Source organism: Lontra canadensis, unplaced genomic scaffold, assembly GCF_010015895.1.
Source record: "Lontra canadensis isolate GAN:19392208 unplaced genomic scaffold, GSC_riverotter_1.0 scaffold32, whole genome shotgun sequence".
NCBI classification, from domain to species: Eukaryota; Metazoa; Chordata; class Mammalia; order Carnivora; family Mustelidae; genus Lontra; species Lontra canadensis.
The window spans coordinates 17,761,521-17,780,052 of NW_022631026.1; the positions used below are offsets into that span (position 1 = coordinate 17,761,521).

Consider the following 18,532-nt stretch of genomic DNA (forward strand, 5'->3'; position numbering starts at 1 on the left):
CTACAGGTAGATCTTGGAGGTTAGGCCCAGAGTACCCCCACTTGACAGATGAAGAGCTTTACGCCCAACCACTGCCACGTGGGGTATCCACGGGAGGAGCCATGTTCAGATTTTCTAGATGTTCTTGTATGTTTCACTCCTTCATTTAAGGATTCCTTGGTAGGATGGAGAGTTCTCTGGCTTCTGTTTTTGCATCCGTACAATGAAGGAATTGTTGAACTGAAAATTGTCTAGCGTCCCTGATGGCTTTGATTTGTAGATTAAATTAGGTCTTTGCCAGGACGGTGACCATCCCGCTACAGTGCTAACAAAACTAACTTTCCACCCAAATACAAGCTATTCTCCACTTTTCAAAAAAAAAAAAAAAAAAAGGTCTCTGAAAAAACCTTCTTAGGCAACCTGAATATATTAATTTTTTGGAATATAGATGTACACATCTAGAGTATGATACACAGATGCAGAGTATAGTGTTGTAGTATAGATAACTTACCACTTACTTAAAATACACAATGAATTGCTTTAGCTACACATTTTTTAAATGACAAAATCTGTAACATACTAACTTCAAAATACGACTGATAGATTCCTCAAGTCATCATTTAAGTCTGTCTTGTGCAGTTTCAACTCCAGCAACTGTTCTGTTCCCAGTGTACTTTCTAGCACTAGAGCAGTTTTGTTTGTTAAGTAGGTTCCATGCCAACGCGGGGCTTGAACTCAGAACCCTGAGATCAAGAGTCACGAGTCTTACGAGACTGAGCCAGCCCCACTAGAGCAGTTTCTTTGAAGTCCTCTGACAGTTTTCCAGAGCTCCTGATTCTTGCTTGCATCCCGGTTTTCAGGAGAAGCCACTTTCTGAATCTGGGGACTACGCCTTCCTTTACAATTTTGTCCCCAGCCACCAGTCCCAGATCCTATCAATTGTGACATTGTGGCGTTGTTTCTGTTGGCCTCACAGGGGAATGTTCACCGTCTCTTTGCAGCAATTGCCCATTGTCGGGTGTCTTTCTGAAGTGACATTGCGGTCTTGTTTCCAACAACATCCAAAAGCTAAAATTGCGAAGTCATAATCCCAAGAATAATTACGTATCTGTTTTTGCTAAATTAGGTGAAAGAGTGCACTGTGAGATGTCCTTTTCTTGATAAAGAACGTATCAATCAGCCTATTGGTTATATTGAATCTAAGGCAAGCCCCTTTTTCTGAGAGCTAATGGGAGGTGAAGGGAAAGAGGGTCATGTATTTGAGCATAAACAAACATTTTTTAATTTACCAAATTGTCCTTTAAAACCTATCAGCTTACTACCTCGTACATACGGGCATTCCTCAGGGGTGTTCAGGGGCCGATGTCTGCAAATGTAGGCAAAGGTCCCAGAAGGAGCCGGATCACAGACAATGATGCTGGGGCTCCTGGGCCCACCAAGAACCCTGGCCCCCATCTTTCCCCACTTCCCAAGCACCAGGAACTGCAACCCCCTTCCGGCCACCTTCCTGCCAACCCGCCGCTGGGCTTTTGTGTCTTTTAATGAGCATAGAGTCGTTTGGAAATATGCACTGTGCTCCACAAAAGGAAATAGTAATACAATCAGAAATAATTATATTCCAGCCCATCAGCACTCTTGCTACTATTAATGCCCATTATCACTGTATTACCTGAAATGTGTTTAACAGTTATAGCCACCAATCAAGGTGCCCATCCTGGAAAATGTGTATTCTTTCCATCTGGATCACACTATGTATTGTGCTGTTATTGTTTTAAAAATTTTTTCAGATAACTGGAACCTGCTACTTCATACTTCGAAAAGTAATGTGGCAGGTGAAGCCCTGAGAGGTAGAAAGCCCATGCTTCCATCGGGGAAATAATGCAATTTTCACGCAAAATGATTATAATATTATTCAGTGATTACACGGGAAGGGGGTAGTCTGTTTTTGTTAGACTTTTGAAAGTGGCAGATTGAATCCATCCAAGTAATCGGAGGTTATGATTTTCCAACCTAGTGTTTTTGCACATGCTGGAAATGTACTGTCCCAGGATCCTCCCCAATCCTGTGTCCCCAGAGCCTCTGCTGACCCCTTAGGGCAGGCCTAAAAATGCCAGGTGGGTTCCCTCTCTGGCAGCAGCTCTAAGCCTAGGAGACAGGGGAGTTGATGGGACATGCTCCAGCTGCCTCCCACCCCAGGATGTAAGGCATGCCTCTGAGACATGGCCCTCTCTGTGCCCCAGAGGTCCCCAGTAAGATTGGCCTCAGTGCCCACAGCGGTGACCTGCTTCTTTAGGGCAATCTGTGTTGGCTTTCTTCACTTACCTGTGTGACTTCCTACTCCCTTAGCTTTCTGAAATCACTCCCCAAATAAATCAGTTGCCTTAAATCCTTGTCTGGGTCCTACTGCAAAGGGAGAGGCACCCCTGGCCTCCCTACATTCTTCTTCCCATTGTAAGGGCACCCTGGGGCTTCTCTGGATCCCTCTGTTCTAGAAGACATTTTGTAGGGCAACTCCCGATGTGTTAAAGCATCCTCTTCCTGAAAAGTGAAAATTCTTAATTTTTTTTTTTTTTTTTGGTCGGGAAGGTGATGGTTATAATTGATTTCTCCCACCCCTTCTCTCAGTTATTATTCCTCCATTCAAAGGAGACAAGATAATTTCATCCAAGTTGTATTTAAAATGTCCATAATCAAGGTCCTCATTCTGAACATGTGTCTGTGTGCTTTTAGATAATTTATGTATAATTTTCATAGATTTGTCAACAGCAGCCCTTCCTCATCCAAAAGGGCTGCTCTCAGACAGATCACTTAATTTGCTCCTCAGTGTTATTTTTCATACATGGTTGCTGCACGGCCGACAGATAGCAGATGATCCCGCTACAAACACATTGGACATGGCATGTGCTGTGGGGATGAGCAAACTCAAGGTCTCCTACTGTGGCAAGCAGTGTGTATCTCCCTGTTATGCAGAAGTGGGGGTGTTCCCAGAGACCAAGCAACAGAGAGGTGCTGAGGCTGCTGGCGCCGGCAGTATTGAGGTGCAGAAAAGAGCCCCCCCACCCCGCCCGCAGTACCAGAGGCTGTCCGTGCCCTGCCCCTTCCCCAGCCTGGAGGTCACTGCTGACACTTTCCATCTCCTGCTTCTCTCTGTGAGAGGGCGGGGTGGAAGGGGAGGGGCGTTGATATCCCCAAGGCACCCATCAACCTTCTGGTCTCTATGCTGACCCTGCAGGTTCTCTCATCCTCCAGGACCCAGAGTTCACCCTGATATAGAGCCATCCTGCAGCTGGGAGCCCTCCCTCCTCTGACCGCCTTCAGTCCCAGGAGTCTTGTTAACTTAGCCCTTAGTGTCTGCAGCCTTGTGACATCCTGTATTTACTCGTGTGGGTGTGTGACGGGGTGGGCGCCAACTTTGCCAGCTTCTAGCTGACCTGAGCGTCTGTGTGAGAGGCAATGGTGCCCCAGCCACATGCTCACTTTGGCGTGAGGATCAGCTGGGTGGGGGATGGGATCGCTAGCCGAGGCCAAGAGTGCACACTCGGTGGGTGGGGGAAGTACAGAAACCCTCCCTTCCAAAGACTAAGTGCATGCTGCTGGATTATTTGCTCCATTTTTGTCTGCTGGGGTAACGGCAAGCAAGTGCATTGTGTTCCAAAGGAAGAATGTTCTCTAGACGCGGTAATCTTCACCATGCCAACTTGTGACAGAGCGAACCACATCAACTTCTAAATTTTCTCAATGGAGTGTGATGTGTGTAATGTGTAATAAAATATAAATAAGCCTTTAAGAAGCATCTATGTGTTTCTTTTTATCAACCTTTAGATGCGTTCAAGCCAACTACAATTTTATATGAATTCTAGATGATATGTAGTATTTTTATTTGCTACTTCATTGCTAAATGTTTCATATAAAACTGAAGAGGGGAAAAAATACACAGTCCCACATATAAAAGAAGAAGCAGATGGCTAAATGTGACCGTGGGAGAGAAGCAGTGAATGGAGTGCTTCGAATGGAGGCTCCCTGCTCTGGGGTGCAGCCCCGATGCAGTGCTGCACCGGAGGGAAGTTCATGTCTGTGGTTACCTGTGCTCCTGGCCGTTTGCTCCCACTGTGTCTTAAATAGGCCATTAGTATGCAAAAGAATCTACAGGTATCTTTGTTATGGCTTTTTTTTAATCTTTTAAATGTACATATAAATGAGTATGTATTATTTATAGATGTCTTTGGATTTAGAAACATAGAGCTTGAAAAGTAATGCAGCAAGGAATATTTGATTTACTGCTAGCTGGAGAGGAGAGAGGAAAACAGGGACATTCCACAGGAAGGAAGACTGAGTTTGATAAGTTGTTTAACCTTTCTAGGGGACTTTCCTGGAATCTTCAGGTCCAGTTCAACCGCAGAGAGACTAGGGAGAGAAAGAGGTCAGCAGAGAAGTTTGGAAGCCAGCACCGCTGTCCTCCCTCTCCTGCTGATTAGCTGTGTGACCTTGAGCTTGTCACTCGCCGGTGCCTGCCTTTGGTTTCTTGCCTGTACCTGGACGTCCAGCCTTGCCAGGCCGCAGCTCAGAGACTCTGGGCACTTGTATCCACTGCTCTGGGCTCTGGCCTGGCTCCTCGGTCGCTGGTTTACATCGCAGCAATACAGCGATGCTGGTGAGCCATGCCTCCATGTTTATTATTATTATTATTATTAATTATTATTATTTTCGGATGGAACGTGAAGCCATGATACGATCAAGCCACTTGCCTATACACGTTGGTAGAGATCAGGAAAACAGAATTAGCTCCTAATTCTATTTTCAGTTCCTAGGCTGTTTCTATATTGGCCAAGAAAAGCAGAGAACTTAGAGAAATTCCTGGTAATGACTGCTTTCTGCCTGGGTACGGAGAAACATGCCTGTCTGTGATTTATTTTTAAATGGATAACTCATCATATCTGGGTAAAAAGTACTGTAATCTCCAAAGGCTTTTCTTTCACAATTTTTTTTTTTTCTCTGAGAGTATAGAAACAGCCTCAAATCTACTCAAATAAAACAGCTTTTCACTGGGCGAGGAAGCGATGGTTTTCAGATGCTGGCCCTGTCGGCTTGGGTTCGGAACCCAGGTGGCGCGAGGGAACGGGAGCCTTAGTAGTGTCTTCTCTCAGGCCTGGAGTCTGGTATACCAGTTGCTGGGTGGAGGTGGGGGGTGAGGCTGAAGCTGCCCTCTCAGAGGACATTCGGGAGCATAGCTGGGGGCGCGGGGGGGCGGGAGTGGCAGCCGACCAGTGTCAGCTGGACCCTGGTGTCCTGCCCAGGGTCAGCCCACTGCTTCCACCACCTCCCAGGGAACGTGCATTTGTCCCCACATGCTCGCTTCTGTAGGGAGGAGCCGAGAGAGAAAGCACCACCTCGTGCGAGTCCCAGCCCTCCCCGTGGCACCATGTGGATCTTAGGAGCACCCCTTGTGAGCTTCAGTTAGCAGGCGTGGCTCTGTAACGGTTGTAGCCGCCCATCACTGGTGCCACGGGCTGGGCTGAGTGCCCTTCCTACACGCTCTCAACCACACACACTGGCCAGGCCAGCCCCTGAACCTCCACGACGGGGACGAGGATGTAAGTCCGAAAGGCGGCTCTGGCCGGGCCACGCAGGCCGTGGGGATTCCGAGGTGGGTGAAGGGCATGTCAGATCTCTCTGTGTCTCCCCGAGCAGACCAGAAACACACTGAGTCTGAAAGCCCAACATGTTTTATGCCGTGGACTCACTTTTGCCCATCATTTCTCTCTAAAGCTGTGGGCAGGAGGTGTCCAGGGGACAGGATCCGGTGGGACCCCTGGGCACTAGCAGCCACCAGGTCCAGTGAACAGGTGTGATGGCTGCATCTCCTGTCCCCAAAACTGTCCCCTGCCCCCTGACATGCACAGCTGTGGGCCATATAGAGGACTCAGGTGTTTTCTGTTGTGGTTGGCTACTTGAGGTCTTAGGGTGCAGGTCAAAGTCTCTCCCTCACCTGAAGAACTAAAACCAACAGCCTTAGGGCCAGTCACCAGGAGGGAGACAGGCCTCCCAAGAACAGAGATCAGGGAAGGTGGAAAGAAAAGGGGAAGCTCCGCTCTCTCGGGCTCTGCCTGTGGGGTCCAGACTTGAGGTGGGCTCTTGCCTGAGTGTGACTTGCTCTGTGATTGATGCTAACATGGGGGCCACCCCGCAGAGCTGGGACAAACCTGCCCGGGGCCATAGACCATCCTGGAGATAGCTGGGAAGCCAACATATCTGGCCACGTCCAACTTCCTCTGTCCACAGCTGCCACCCGCCAACTGGACCACCGTTCTGTTTTACTCCAAGATTCTAGACAGGCCTTATTGAAATGGCACAGCCTCACAGGCATGTCAGGGAGAACCAAGGGAAGAGACTTGCTCACCTCTGAGTCAGAGTTTGAAGCGGGCAGCATCACTGAGGCCAACATGGAGGGGGTGAGCCTCTGTGGATGCTCCACCACACACGAAGACCTGGGGGTTGCTGGAAAAGAGGGTACTTCTGATCTCACAGCAGCAGGCAGGAGAGGGGAACCCATTCACATCGCAGTCCACTTGGAGGTATTGGCAGCTGGCCTCCCTTGTCAGTGAATTAGAGATGTCAGTGCCTGTCCCGCCTCTCCTGGGGTCCGCGTGGTGGTCTAATGAAGGGGAGAAGATGCGCGAGCACTCCAGAGAGCCCACGGCACCAGGCAAATGGGAGGCGTCATCATGAAAAGCTTCAATTTATGGGTCTGAAGGAGAAGTAACATCTGGGAAGGAATTATTGCAATTTAAAGGGAAGATGCAGGCCTGTTCATAAGAGTGAAATCTGGAAGCAATGTCTGCTTTTTTTTTTTTTCTAGCTGGTTTGTATTCCAGTCATGAAACCATGGTGTGAACTTCCAGATGTGTGAAGCAAAATTGTAGAAAATGAGTTGAGTCTGGTAGGCGTTTTCCTTCCTTCAACAGAGCCTTACTGAGCATCTACTACGTGCCAGGTGCTACACACTCCACCGACATCTTAAATGCAGCAAGTCAGGCTTGGGGGGGGGGGTCCCCTGGCATTGCCACCTCCCTCCTCAGTTTGTGGTGTCCAGAAAATGCAAGAGTCATGCCGGCTCCGTTTCCAGTGATGAGCACATGTGTCCTAACTGGGGTGGAGGGGGCTATGCGGGCTGGCGCTGAGTGGTGGGGCCGAGTAAGACCAGTCCCATAATGCAGTTGCTGAGAGGTCTGCTGTGTAACAAGACACTGAGGGGCGGGTATGTTGGGGAGGGGGTTGATTCGAAAAAAAATTTTTTTTTCCTGAACTTTTTCAGTCCTTGTGTCTGGCAGAACCCTATCAAGACACAATTTAGGATCTAATAAGTCTGTGTGTGGACACCCCATTTTCCTTCTCTGCTCATTCTCATTGCCCAGACCAACCAAGAAGGACCTGGAGATGGGCCAGCAAGAAACGTCTTTGGGTGACATGCATGCACTTGATACTCACCAGCAGTTTTTCTTCGGAGTGTCTATACTCTGAAGAGAAATTTTCAGTAGGAGACGGAGTAAAGGCACACGAGAGGAGGTCCAGGGAGGAAGACAGGTGTGTGGTCACAGAAGGAGAGCTGGGGATGTCCGTGGGGCGGGTAGCCTGGGCGGGGGAGGCTGGACAGCGCCTGGGCTCCCCGGGGCTCCTGCCATGGAGGGATTTGGGGCAGAAATGCCGTGACTATTCTTAGGTTGAGCACAATCCCTGTGGTGACAGCAGGGCCACTCGGGGGCTGTTGCTGTGAGCCCATGAGAGGTGGGGAGGCCTGGGCCCGGCCGTAGGAGGGAGATGATAGAGAACAGGACGCCATTAAGGACAGTGCTGGGGACAGGGAGCAAGAGAGAGAAGGAGGAACTGGGTTTATAAAGGCTGAGGAAGTGTCAGTGCTGGGCCCTGAGGAAAGGGTCCAGAAGCAGCAGGTCTGGAGAAAGTCAGTGAATGCATGCCAGGGGCCAGGGTGAGGGGTGAGGGTTGTAAATCGAGTCCAGGAGTGAAGGGGGGAAGGAGGCACAAAAACTCGCAGATACTACAATGCCTTATGCCCTCCACATTTCCACCCTCCTCGACAAAATCTTACCCTTTCAGTGTTGAATGACACTTGTTAGAAAGAATTTAGATGGAATGGAATGGAATTTTTCTCTTGGTAGGGACAGTGAGAATAAAAAAAAGTTGGAGAAACCCTGAGTTAATAGTAACGGAGAACCCGGTGTGCCGCCTTAGTGTTGAGAGAGATTTCGTGGTAGGCGTGGGGGCCAATCTGTGACTTCTTGGTTGTGGGAGGGGGCCACTTGGGAAGCTGACCACCGCCGGGGCTGCAGAGAAGAGGGCGAGGGGCTGGGGGGCAGCATCCAGTCGGGACGTAGTGTTGGTTTGGGCTCACCAAGACCAGACCGGGATGAGGATATCCTCAGACACCTGTATTTTTATCCAGCCCGGGGGTGGGGAGTACAGAGTGAACACAGGACAGCTCCAATCTTACCATCCATCAGGGCCCTAGAGACAAGGCTGCAGATGAAATTGGAACAAAGCAAGGGATGGAAGGTGCAAACCTAGAGTTCCAATTCCATTTCCCTCCCTTCTGTATTTGCCGGGTAACTTTGCACCATTCTTATTTTTCCATCTATAGAATAGGAATAATAACAGTGATCCACTCATAAACTTCTGAGCAAAATTAAATCAGGAAATGGGCATGAGCGAGGCTTTGTAAACTTCAAACATTATGAAAATTTCATTATTCCATCTCAGTCAGGAGTCATGGCCTCTGCAGATCCTCTCTTTGAAGAACACAAGCCTGCACGAAGGCTGGCCAGCCAGTGCCTCCCTAGCTTTGGAAATAAGTAATGGATCTCATCAGTGACAGGTCCTGGCTCCTTAATGGAAAGAGGAAACCTCCGCACTGTGTTGGGCGGGTTCTCGCAAAGCACTCCATCTCCATGCGTCTGTTCTCTTTTTGAAGAGCGGGGCCTTCCAGACCCCTCAGCCCATGAACTGTCGCCAACCTGATGGATAAACCTTTTGAGAGTGTTTATTTTGGGGTTGGCAGGATGCCTGCAGGCTTTGGTGAACCCCTGGTGGATGTTATTAATAGATGGGTTGTTTTTTCCCTCTTCTTAAGAGAATGTGAATGAGAGTTCACCCTTGCTGGATACATTCAGAGCAGGTCTGTGAGCCCCCAGTGCCAGGGGAGCCACAGGGTCCTGAGCCTGGGCCGACGGGAAGGTGGGAGTTGGTTTTCTTCCACAGTTTGCAGCCTCTAGTGGCTTTGTTTTTTCCTTCCGAGGAAGAGAGAATCATTGCTTCCTGGTTGGCTGAGGGCTGGCGAGCTGCCTGGGTGCGGGGCAGTAATTGGGTAGTCTGGTCAAGACCCGGGCAGGGCTAGACTCTGATCCTGCATCAGATGGGAGACTCGCTAATTGGTTTATCCTCTCTTAAGGGCAGTTTCTCTCCAAAAATTGGTATTTTTTTTAATTTTTTTAATTTATTTTCAGCGTAATAGTATTCATTGTTTTTGTACCACACCCAGGGCTCCATGCAATCCATGCCCTCTCCAATACCCACCACCTGGTTCCCCCAACCTCCCACCCCCTGCCCCTTCAAAACCCTCAGATTGTTTTTCAGAGTCCATAGTCTCTCATGGTTCACCTCCTCTTCCAATTTCCCTCAACTCCCTTCTCCTCTCTAACTCCCCTTGTCCTCCATGCTATTTGTTATGCTCCACAAATAAGTGGTATCTTTTATAGGAAAGTTAAAAAAAAAATTCCTGGGGCCCTTATTTGTAATTCTCTTGGCTATCAATTTGGTTCCTGGCAGGAGCCATCTTTATTTATAGACTTAGAGTGAGAATGGCCTCAAACATTTCTTTAGGTTTAATTTTTAAAGATCTCCCATCGTTTGCAGTTATTTAACCCAAAGACCCCATTGGAGGGAATTTCATATTGGCCCTTTTTATGCCCTGCCAGACCCAATTAGCATCTCTTAAGTGCCCTGACAAGATGGGGGGACGGTGTAAGACCCCTTTCATAGGCTGACTAACCACCCACTGTATTTTTTAAATGAAAGTAAAACATCCCTCATCCCTTGGCTTTTTGTTTATTTATTTTTAAAGATTTTATTTATTATTTGACAGAGAGAGAGAGATCACAAGCAGGCTGGCAGAGAGAGAGGGGAAAGCATGCTCCCCGCCTAGCAGAAAGCCTGATGTGGGGCTTGATCCCAGGACCCCGAGATCACAACCTGAGCTGAAGGCAGAGGATTAACCCTCTGAGACACCATCCCTTGGCTTTTTAATTGCATTTTCCTTGGCCCTGGAAGCTGCCCTTTGATGATGAAGTGAGTGGAAGAGAAGGGGTCAGTTTGACCACAGATGTCAAAGTCAAGGCCTCCCCTGGAGATGGAAAACCATACCTGTCTCCCTGTTGTTTCCTGGATTTGTTCTTTTGGGTTTTTTTAAGATTTTATTTATTTATTTGAGAGAAAGACAGAGAGAATGAGCAAGTGAGAGAGAAAGAGAGAGAGAGAAAACACCAGCCAGGGGAGAGACAGAGAAGCAGACTCCCCACTGAGCAAGGATCCCGATGCGGGACTGATCCCAGGACCTGGGATCATGAGCTGAGCCAAAGGCAGACACTTAACGAACTGAGCCACCCAGGCGTCCCTCCTGGGTCCATTCTTGATGGGCGCTGTGGTCAGAGATTCAAATATTAAGATAATGTCTGTTCTCTGGGTGTCCTGGGTTTGACTGCAAGGAGCAGAGGTTGGGTAGATAGACGTGCAAGAGGAGATAAGTGAAATCACCAGGACATCAACTAATGCCAGACAGGAGCTGAGAGCAGCTAGAAACCCCTTGAGGGAGCAGTTTCTGGTTGGGGGGGTGGGGCAGGGGACAAAGATGTCAGCCAGGAGGTGCTCCTTGCCTAGGGTGGTGCAGTCGGTGGTGGAAATGCTGGGACAGTGATCCCTCTGCCACTAATTTTGCATCTGTTTCTCTAGTTCCAAGAGTGAGAAGGAAGGTTCCCAGATATTAAATACCTTAGCCCGTGTCACAAAACTAAGGGGCAGGTTGGGATTCCGCCTGATCCCTGATTCCACAGCCCTGCTCTCTGATGCCCCCAAGAACATACCGTCTGGGGTCTTAATAGGAAATTGGCACGTTGAAATGTGCAGTTGGAAGAGAGTCAGACAGGGCTGCTCATAGATGGGAGCTCGGGGTACAGAGACCACGCTATGGCCATCCCCAGTGCACGACAGGGTGGGGCAGTTTCCAGCTAGAAGCTAAGGCACAGAGAGGATGCTCCGTGGGGCCCACCGCACCCCAGCCTCATCCATGACCTTCAGTGGGGTCATGGCCAGCCTGTGAAGTCACTGCAAGGAGGGAGGCAAGTAGGGGAATAAAGACCCAACCCACGCCATTCCCCAGTCTCCTGGTGTCTATACTGCCTGCACCTAACCAGGAGTCTCCAGGGTCTCTGAGCTTCAGTGATGCCCTCCGTGCAGATCAGGGGACACACAGCATGGAAAACAGACCTGGGCGAGACATCCAGCACAACCTGTCATGTCTAACGTGTCAGCTCATGTCAGGATCTCTCCATAAGCACATTAGGGAAAAGTCCAAAAGAACTCAGCCTTATGTATAGTGTATTTTCGTTCAGGACTTTGGTTCAGTTACCTCCTCTAGAAGTGGCCTCTGGGGACCACAGAGGAGGAAAAACAAGGCCACTGTCATCAGAGCAAGCTGGGCAGCCCTGGTGGTTCATCTCCTTCCACTGCCCCTCCAAGCCCCAGCCTGGCCTTTGCCCTATTCATCTCGCACAGCCTGGAGTGCTGAGCAATCTGGGTGGAAGGGACGGCAAGCAGATTAAGCTGACAGACCTGGGAGGTCTGTCTCCAGAGAATGAGAGCTCCTTCTAGAGCTGGGTCGCCAGCATCTTGGGCTCTCAGTTCGTAGCCTTTACAGTGGCCTGCAAGGCCCTACATGATCTAGATATTCATCTCTCCAGCTGAATGTCCTTCTGGACTCTCCCTGTCCAGCCACAGTGGGCTCCTTGCTGGCCCAGGAACATGACAGGTATGCTCCCTCCACCCCCACCCTCCCAGAACATTTGCAACGGCTCTTCTCACTGCCAAATGCTCAACCCCAGATTCCCACATGGCCCAGTCCCTCATCCCCTTCACATGAGCTCAATCCCCTGACATTCATCTTCTGCTCTGTCTTCTCTAATGCATACCACTGCCTACCTTTTAATATACTGTATAATTTGTACTTATTTCTCAAGCTTATTGTTTATTCTATGTTTTCCTCCACTAGAAGATGAGCTCCCTTAGGGCAGGAATTTTTTTTTTCTCTTTCTCTTTTGTTCACTTCTGTATCCGCAGTGCCTAGAACATTGCCTGACACACAGCAGACACTCAACAAATACTTATGGAATGAATGAATGAATAAAATTCTCAAGGATCTAAAAACCATCTGACTGCTGTCTCCCAGACCTCTCTCTTCACCAACACATATCTGCCAAGGATCTTTCCCAGAAATACATCGATCGTTTATTATCACCAGTACTGTCGATACTTTGTGGCCAAAGCAATCAATATATCCACACGCTTCACATCGGCTTGGTCGAGGAAATGTACTCATGACTTTGGCTCTGTGTCAGAATTAAATGGTGACCTTGGCTACCTTCGCTTCCCCACAGAGGTTATTTCTTAATCATAAAGGGAACGCTCTCTCCTTGGAAAAAATAATATTTTTGCCACCTTCAGCTTGAAAATGGCTATTTGATATGGCTCGTGTGTGTCTCCGTCAGTGGCAGCTGGGAAAGCTCAGGTGGAGAGAGGCTCTGAGAGAGACCCGTTGCGTTGTTGGAGAGAAGCTCATTGCAAGGTGGAATTAGTTTACAATAACTTATTTACCTGTCCAAATCCCTCATATCACATTAAAGCTTTCCCCTGCTATCCAGGACTCTGGAGTGCTAAGAGGAAACAGGAAAATCAATTGATAATGATATATTCAGTTTAGAAAAATATATCGATTCCTGGGTAACGACAGCCGTGTTTTTGCAGTGGAGGTTGCCATTCCTTGTCGTGAAGACAGCTTTCACATATATTAGATTTGAAAGAGGGAACTGGGAATAGCCTTGCCTCACCATAACATATAGGCTCTTTCTACTAGGTATTAAATCTATATTTTTTTTTAAAAACTTATTCTCTCCAGGGAACCCGTCCTTTGCTTCCTCAAGGTCTTCTTGCCCATTATCTAAAAGAAGTAGTGATTTGCTTTTGTAATTCTAGAGTTTGTGTCCTCTTCTCTTTTCAGCATTAGATTAAAGGCCTAAATTTCGTGTTTCTCCCTGTCTTTGGAGTCTCTTGGCTTGAATCAGATGGAAGGCAATGCCATTATTCTCCCTTACCCATGCTAGTGGCTGTGCTGTGGGAATTAGGGCTTTGTGTGTTTGGGGGACGGAGAAGGGACCTCTAGGGTCTGCCCCTTGGGGTTCTCTGCTGCCCACTTCACCCTTCCCTTGCCTGGGAGTGCCCGTGGCAGTGTTTGGACACACTCCATGTGAAAGGGTCCACACTCAGAAATTCAACACAGGGACAAGTGCCTGCATGGGTGGGGACTGTCTAAGATACTGGAATTCCAAAGAGATTTTTCTGCAGACGATGATACCTTTTCCCACCCCAGCCCCACCCTTTTCCTTCTCGTTCTAGACTGTCTGGCCTCCCGGTGATACTCACACTGTGCTAAGTGTTGGTTGCCATCGAGGTTTTTGCATCCTGGGGACGAATCCTGAGCTTGCCAGAGACGGACACCAAAAGGTAAGTCTCTGCTCAGCTTGCCTGCACAGAAGGAAGGCGTCCAACCTGGGCACTGACAACTCTCTTCTCTAACACTGATTTTCCAGGGGCAGTGAGGAGGTAAACAGCGGGTCCTCTCTGCCTTCTGGTCATGGAGATTTTTATATAGATATGGGATTAGAACCCAGCAAAGACAGTGGACCCCAATCCCCCTGGAAACAATCTAGGAGCATGGGGGGAGCTCTTCCCGCTCCCCAGGAGGAGGGATCCAATCCCCAGGAGGGGTGGCCAGCAGCTAGGGGACCTTTAAGCTCCTCAAAACTATAATACTTCCTTGGCAATTTAACTTTTCTTGTTATTAAAGTAGTAGTATTCGATACCAGTAAAAGGCTATTTGTTCATTGTAAAAATACTTTAAAAATAGCACCTAAAATTACAGCAATTGCTTACAATCATAATCCTGAGAAACAACTGTGTTGGTGTCCCTTTCCTGACTTTCTTTGTATGCACATATGTAAAGTGTACGTGCAGATGCACACACGTGCACACGTGCACACACTCACACATACGTGGGATCATGCTTTATGTATGGCTCAGCGACGCATTCTTTTGACTCTATGATATGTCACATGTACACTTCTTATGTCAGTAAACACAAATCTATAGCATTTTTGAACTCTGCATATCATCTGGATATAATAATCTCCACAATTTACTTACCCAGTGCCCTAATGGTGGGCATTTAGCATATTTTTAAATTTCACTCCTACAAATAATAACACAATAAACATTTTTGCATATATATATCTTAGCATAGTGATTTGATTATTTCCTTGGATTAAATTTATAGAAGTCTGGCCTCAAAGTTTGATTGAGGATTTCCAAACCTGGATTATAAAGACCAGGTAGCCAGGAGAGTTGTGGGGAAGGTGGCCTACTGTGCGGGCAGAAATCCAATGAAAAGAATCGGTGAGAATGCTTGAATACCCACCCATCAGGCCAGGACTGTGCCCACAGAAGCAGGGAGGCCTGGAGAAGGATGCTCCGGGATTCTGCAGCTCTAGGATTCCGAATTGCGGGTAGCCATAATTGTCAGCAAGAAGTGGGAGGAGCTCCAGGCTGGGCCTGGACCAGCTGCCAAAATGGGAGAAACGTCCACTGGGCACCCAGCCTGCTGCCAGCGAGCAGCCTAATGGGGACAGCCAGCGGGGGCAGTTGGGTTTCTGGCTTTGGGAGCTTTTGGGCTGTTGGCGAGCATCTAACGGCACCTCCAAGCAACTGAGCCGCCGTCCTGGTTTGTTGTCCCAGGGCCTAGGTAATTTGCTTTGCTTCTGTGACTGTCACGTGAGAGGAGGGGAGTTGGAAAGCCAGACAGATCTGGTGATAGTGGCATCTTGGATCTGATGATGATGGCATTCCCAGCTCCTAGAGGGGGCAGACCTAGAGAGGAGTGTCTGACACCAAAGCATGCTATTCCCAAAAGTCAGCTTTCCAAGGAGAAGCTTTCAAGTCTTAGAAGCTGTGAGTGTGGCAGGGGTGAAGGGCGTCTTGAGACCCAGGGGAAGGGGTGTGACAGCCTTTATCTTGGAATCTTCTGTTCCTTCCCACTGACGCAGGATGGCACATGGCTCTTGTTTATCCCAGGCTTCAAGAAGCATGTATTACAGGATAGGGAGGGACGTGGGTAGGATACGTCATGGATCCAGCCCTGGATTGGTGTCCCCACGGCGAACTCACGTCAGTCTTCCCTACCACCTGGCCAGTTCCTGGAGGATGGGAATCACATCTGATTCATCCCCAGTTCCCCCGCCACCACCTCCGCACAACACCTGCCAGGGCCCTCGGTAAACACATCCACGCACACACAGCCACAACGGTTCCTGGGAACACCGGAGCACGTGGCCTGCTGCCCGGTCATGCTTTTCCCTTTTCCCTCACATGCAGGACTTCACTGATTCCCAAGAAGATAGGAGTCTCCACAACCTGGTCTGTCCCCTGGTGACAAGTGGAAAGAACTATCACTTTCCTATGGAAACTGGGCCGCATCACCCGGCTGTGTGAACCCTGCTGCAAAGGGGGCCCCGCCCTGCTGCAAAGCTGGGAGGGCTGCGCTGTGCTTGTCAGGGGCCCAGAGTGCAGTGCCAGGACCGGCTAGTAGGAGTGAAACCTGATCCCTGCACTGCAGTGTGGGAGCCTGGCTGGGTAGGCACTTAGGGGAGGTAGAGCTGAGGACCTGCTTTGTGCAGAACCCAAGGCTGAGCCAAGAATGATATTAACAGACACCTAGACTTTGGAGGTGGTGAAGGGCAACCACGGGTCCCCATCAGTGCTGATGAGCACCCCTCTGCGGCCTCCCCCACCTCCATCCCCGCCCCAGCACTGCCCACCCAGGCCCCTTATCCCCCTGCGTGCCCTACATCCTGAGAGGACATTGCAGATGCCTCCAGAGCTGATGGGACTTGGAACCCTTCCATTAGAGGACGCCGTGTGCCGTGCCCTGGACTTCCGCACTCTCTGGCGGCTTCACTGGTGAAGCCATTCCGAAGGTGCCCTTGCCAACCACACTCCTGCGCCCCACCCCCTGCACTCCCTCCCTCTCAACAGCCCGGCTTCATTCCCTCCTCCTCCTTCTCTCTCATCCATCACCTTTGGCTTCCATGGCTCCCACCCAAAGACAGACCCGTAGGCAGACATCTCAGCGCTGCCTTCCCCAACACATCCACTCCATCACCGACTTGTCCTTCGTCCTTGCTTCCTCTCACAGCCCCACCCTGGGAACCTCAGCAGCCCCCACCCACTGGGCTCTGGGCACTCAGCCCTCTGAGGAGGCCATGGAACCACTCCAACCCCCTCCCCACAGAACCTTCCACAGAGCCCCACCTTTCCCATCATCGCCAAGACCTCCGCCTGCCCTGTCCACCTAACGGTCAGCCAGTGACCTACCTGCTACCTTCAAGGAGACCAAGATCCTCTCTCTCTCTTGGCTTGGGGGGCCGTGTCACTCCATCTTTGTGGCCTCTCTTCCTCCTCCTGCCTGTAAGTGAGGGCACTGGTGCTAGAAGATTTTCCTCTGCTTTCCTTTCTCTCTGCGGTCCCTTTACTTCCACTGCTTCACCTGTCCCTGGGGCTTCGTTCTGTCCTAAGGTCCCGACTGCCTCTCTAGAGCCAAGGAACTGGTCACGATCTTTCTGATTTGAGTCCCAGACCCGGCCTGGCCAACACAAAGCTGCCTCGTGCTCTGCAGCCTTTGGGGATCTTGTCACTCGCGCCTTCCTGGGCTGCACTTCTCACCTTCCTTCCTGGACCATGAGTTCCTTAAAGACAGGGACCGTCCTCTTGTCTCCACATCATGAGGTCAGGTAGTCTTGGTTCCAAGATCATAGGACCACAGGACAGAGTGGCCTCATAGGCAGTGGATGGACAGGACCCTGGACTGGGAGGCAGCCACTGGGCTCTCGTCTCAACTCTGCACTAACTCTGGGCGCGCCTCGTAGAGCTGCTGAGTCTCCCATCTCGTCTGCTTTCACTGAGGGCAACCCCTGACCTTCCTAGTCCCTGGGAGAAGACAGGCACGTCTTCCTGGGCTGGCAATGCCAGCTCTCAGTGAACACTAAAGTCACCTGGAGAGTCTTGAAAACCTACAGATGCCTGGTTTTGCCCCCAGACCTTCTAATTTAACTGCTCTTTGTGAGGATGGGCATCAGTGCACTTTACACTTAACAATGCTCTCAACTCACAGGTGTTCCCCAATTCCTGGACTCCAAGCCTTGAATTGACATGGACATTACAGAGATCAGCAGAACGATGTTCGTGGATGATAGGTCATTTATTTACTCTTTTCAGATATTCTAAAACCTACCCCTTGGATCATGCCACCCAAAAGCCTGGGTACTTTGCCATCCCACGGTCAACCCCGGGCACCTCGCCCCAACTCCGGAACGCTTTCACATGAACCCTACGGGCTGTTGGAGTATCTTCTTTTCCTATCGATCGTACCGATGTGCCCACATTCAGGATTTTGTGGTGGTTAATGTGTATCCTGTCCTTGTGCTCCCTTTGCTGGGCCCCTTGGGAGAAGAGCCTCTGATGTCAGCATAAATTCTTCTCCCCAGCCTTGTCATAGGACCTCATATCAAATCGTCTTTTAACATCAGCTTCTTGTTTGCCTCTTCCGAGTGACAATAGTGGCTCTCAACTCTGGTTGCATATTCAAATCACCTGGGGACATTTTATTTATTTATTTTTATAGATTTTATTTACTTATTCGACAGAGAGAGATCACAAGTGGGCAGAGAGGCAGGCAGAGGGGGTGGGGGGAACCAGGCTCCCCGCTGAGCAGAGCCTGATGCGGGGCTCGATCCCAGGACACTGAGACCATGACCTGAGCCGAAGGCAAATGCTTAACCCACTGAGCCACCCAGGCACCCCTCCTGGGGACATTTTAAAACACTCTGTTATCCAGCTAGATGCCCCAGATCTGTTAAATCAAAATCTCTCACGATGGGACCCAGGCATAGGTATTTTTGGGAGGCTCCCCCGGGCGATTCCAATGGGAGGCCACGGTCAGAGGCACCACCAAGTCTGGAGGCAAATCTGTGACCCACCTGTAACACATACAGAACTTTCTAGATCTGGTTTCAGGGAGGCAGCAGCGCCTGCGTCACTTCCTGTTCCTACACTTGTCGGTCCCTCTCCTGCTTTGGATTGCCTCGTCTCCTTACACGCGTCCCTGTAA

At 49.7% G+C, this 18,532-nt stretch overlaps 1 protein-coding gene across 2 annotated transcripts in view; it reads left to right on the forward strand.

The window, feature by feature from the left end:
- KLHL29 (kelch like family member 29) overlaps positions 1-18,532 on the forward strand; it is a 297,536-nt gene that overhangs the window by 70,057 nt on the left and 208,947 nt on the right. For both annotated transcript variants that reach the window (XM_032866924.1, XM_032866925.1), the window contains exon 2: positions 13,711-13,818. The gene's annotated coding sequence lies outside the window, so the exon portion shown is untranslated. The remainder of the gene's footprint in view (positions 1-13,710; positions 13,819-18,532) is intronic.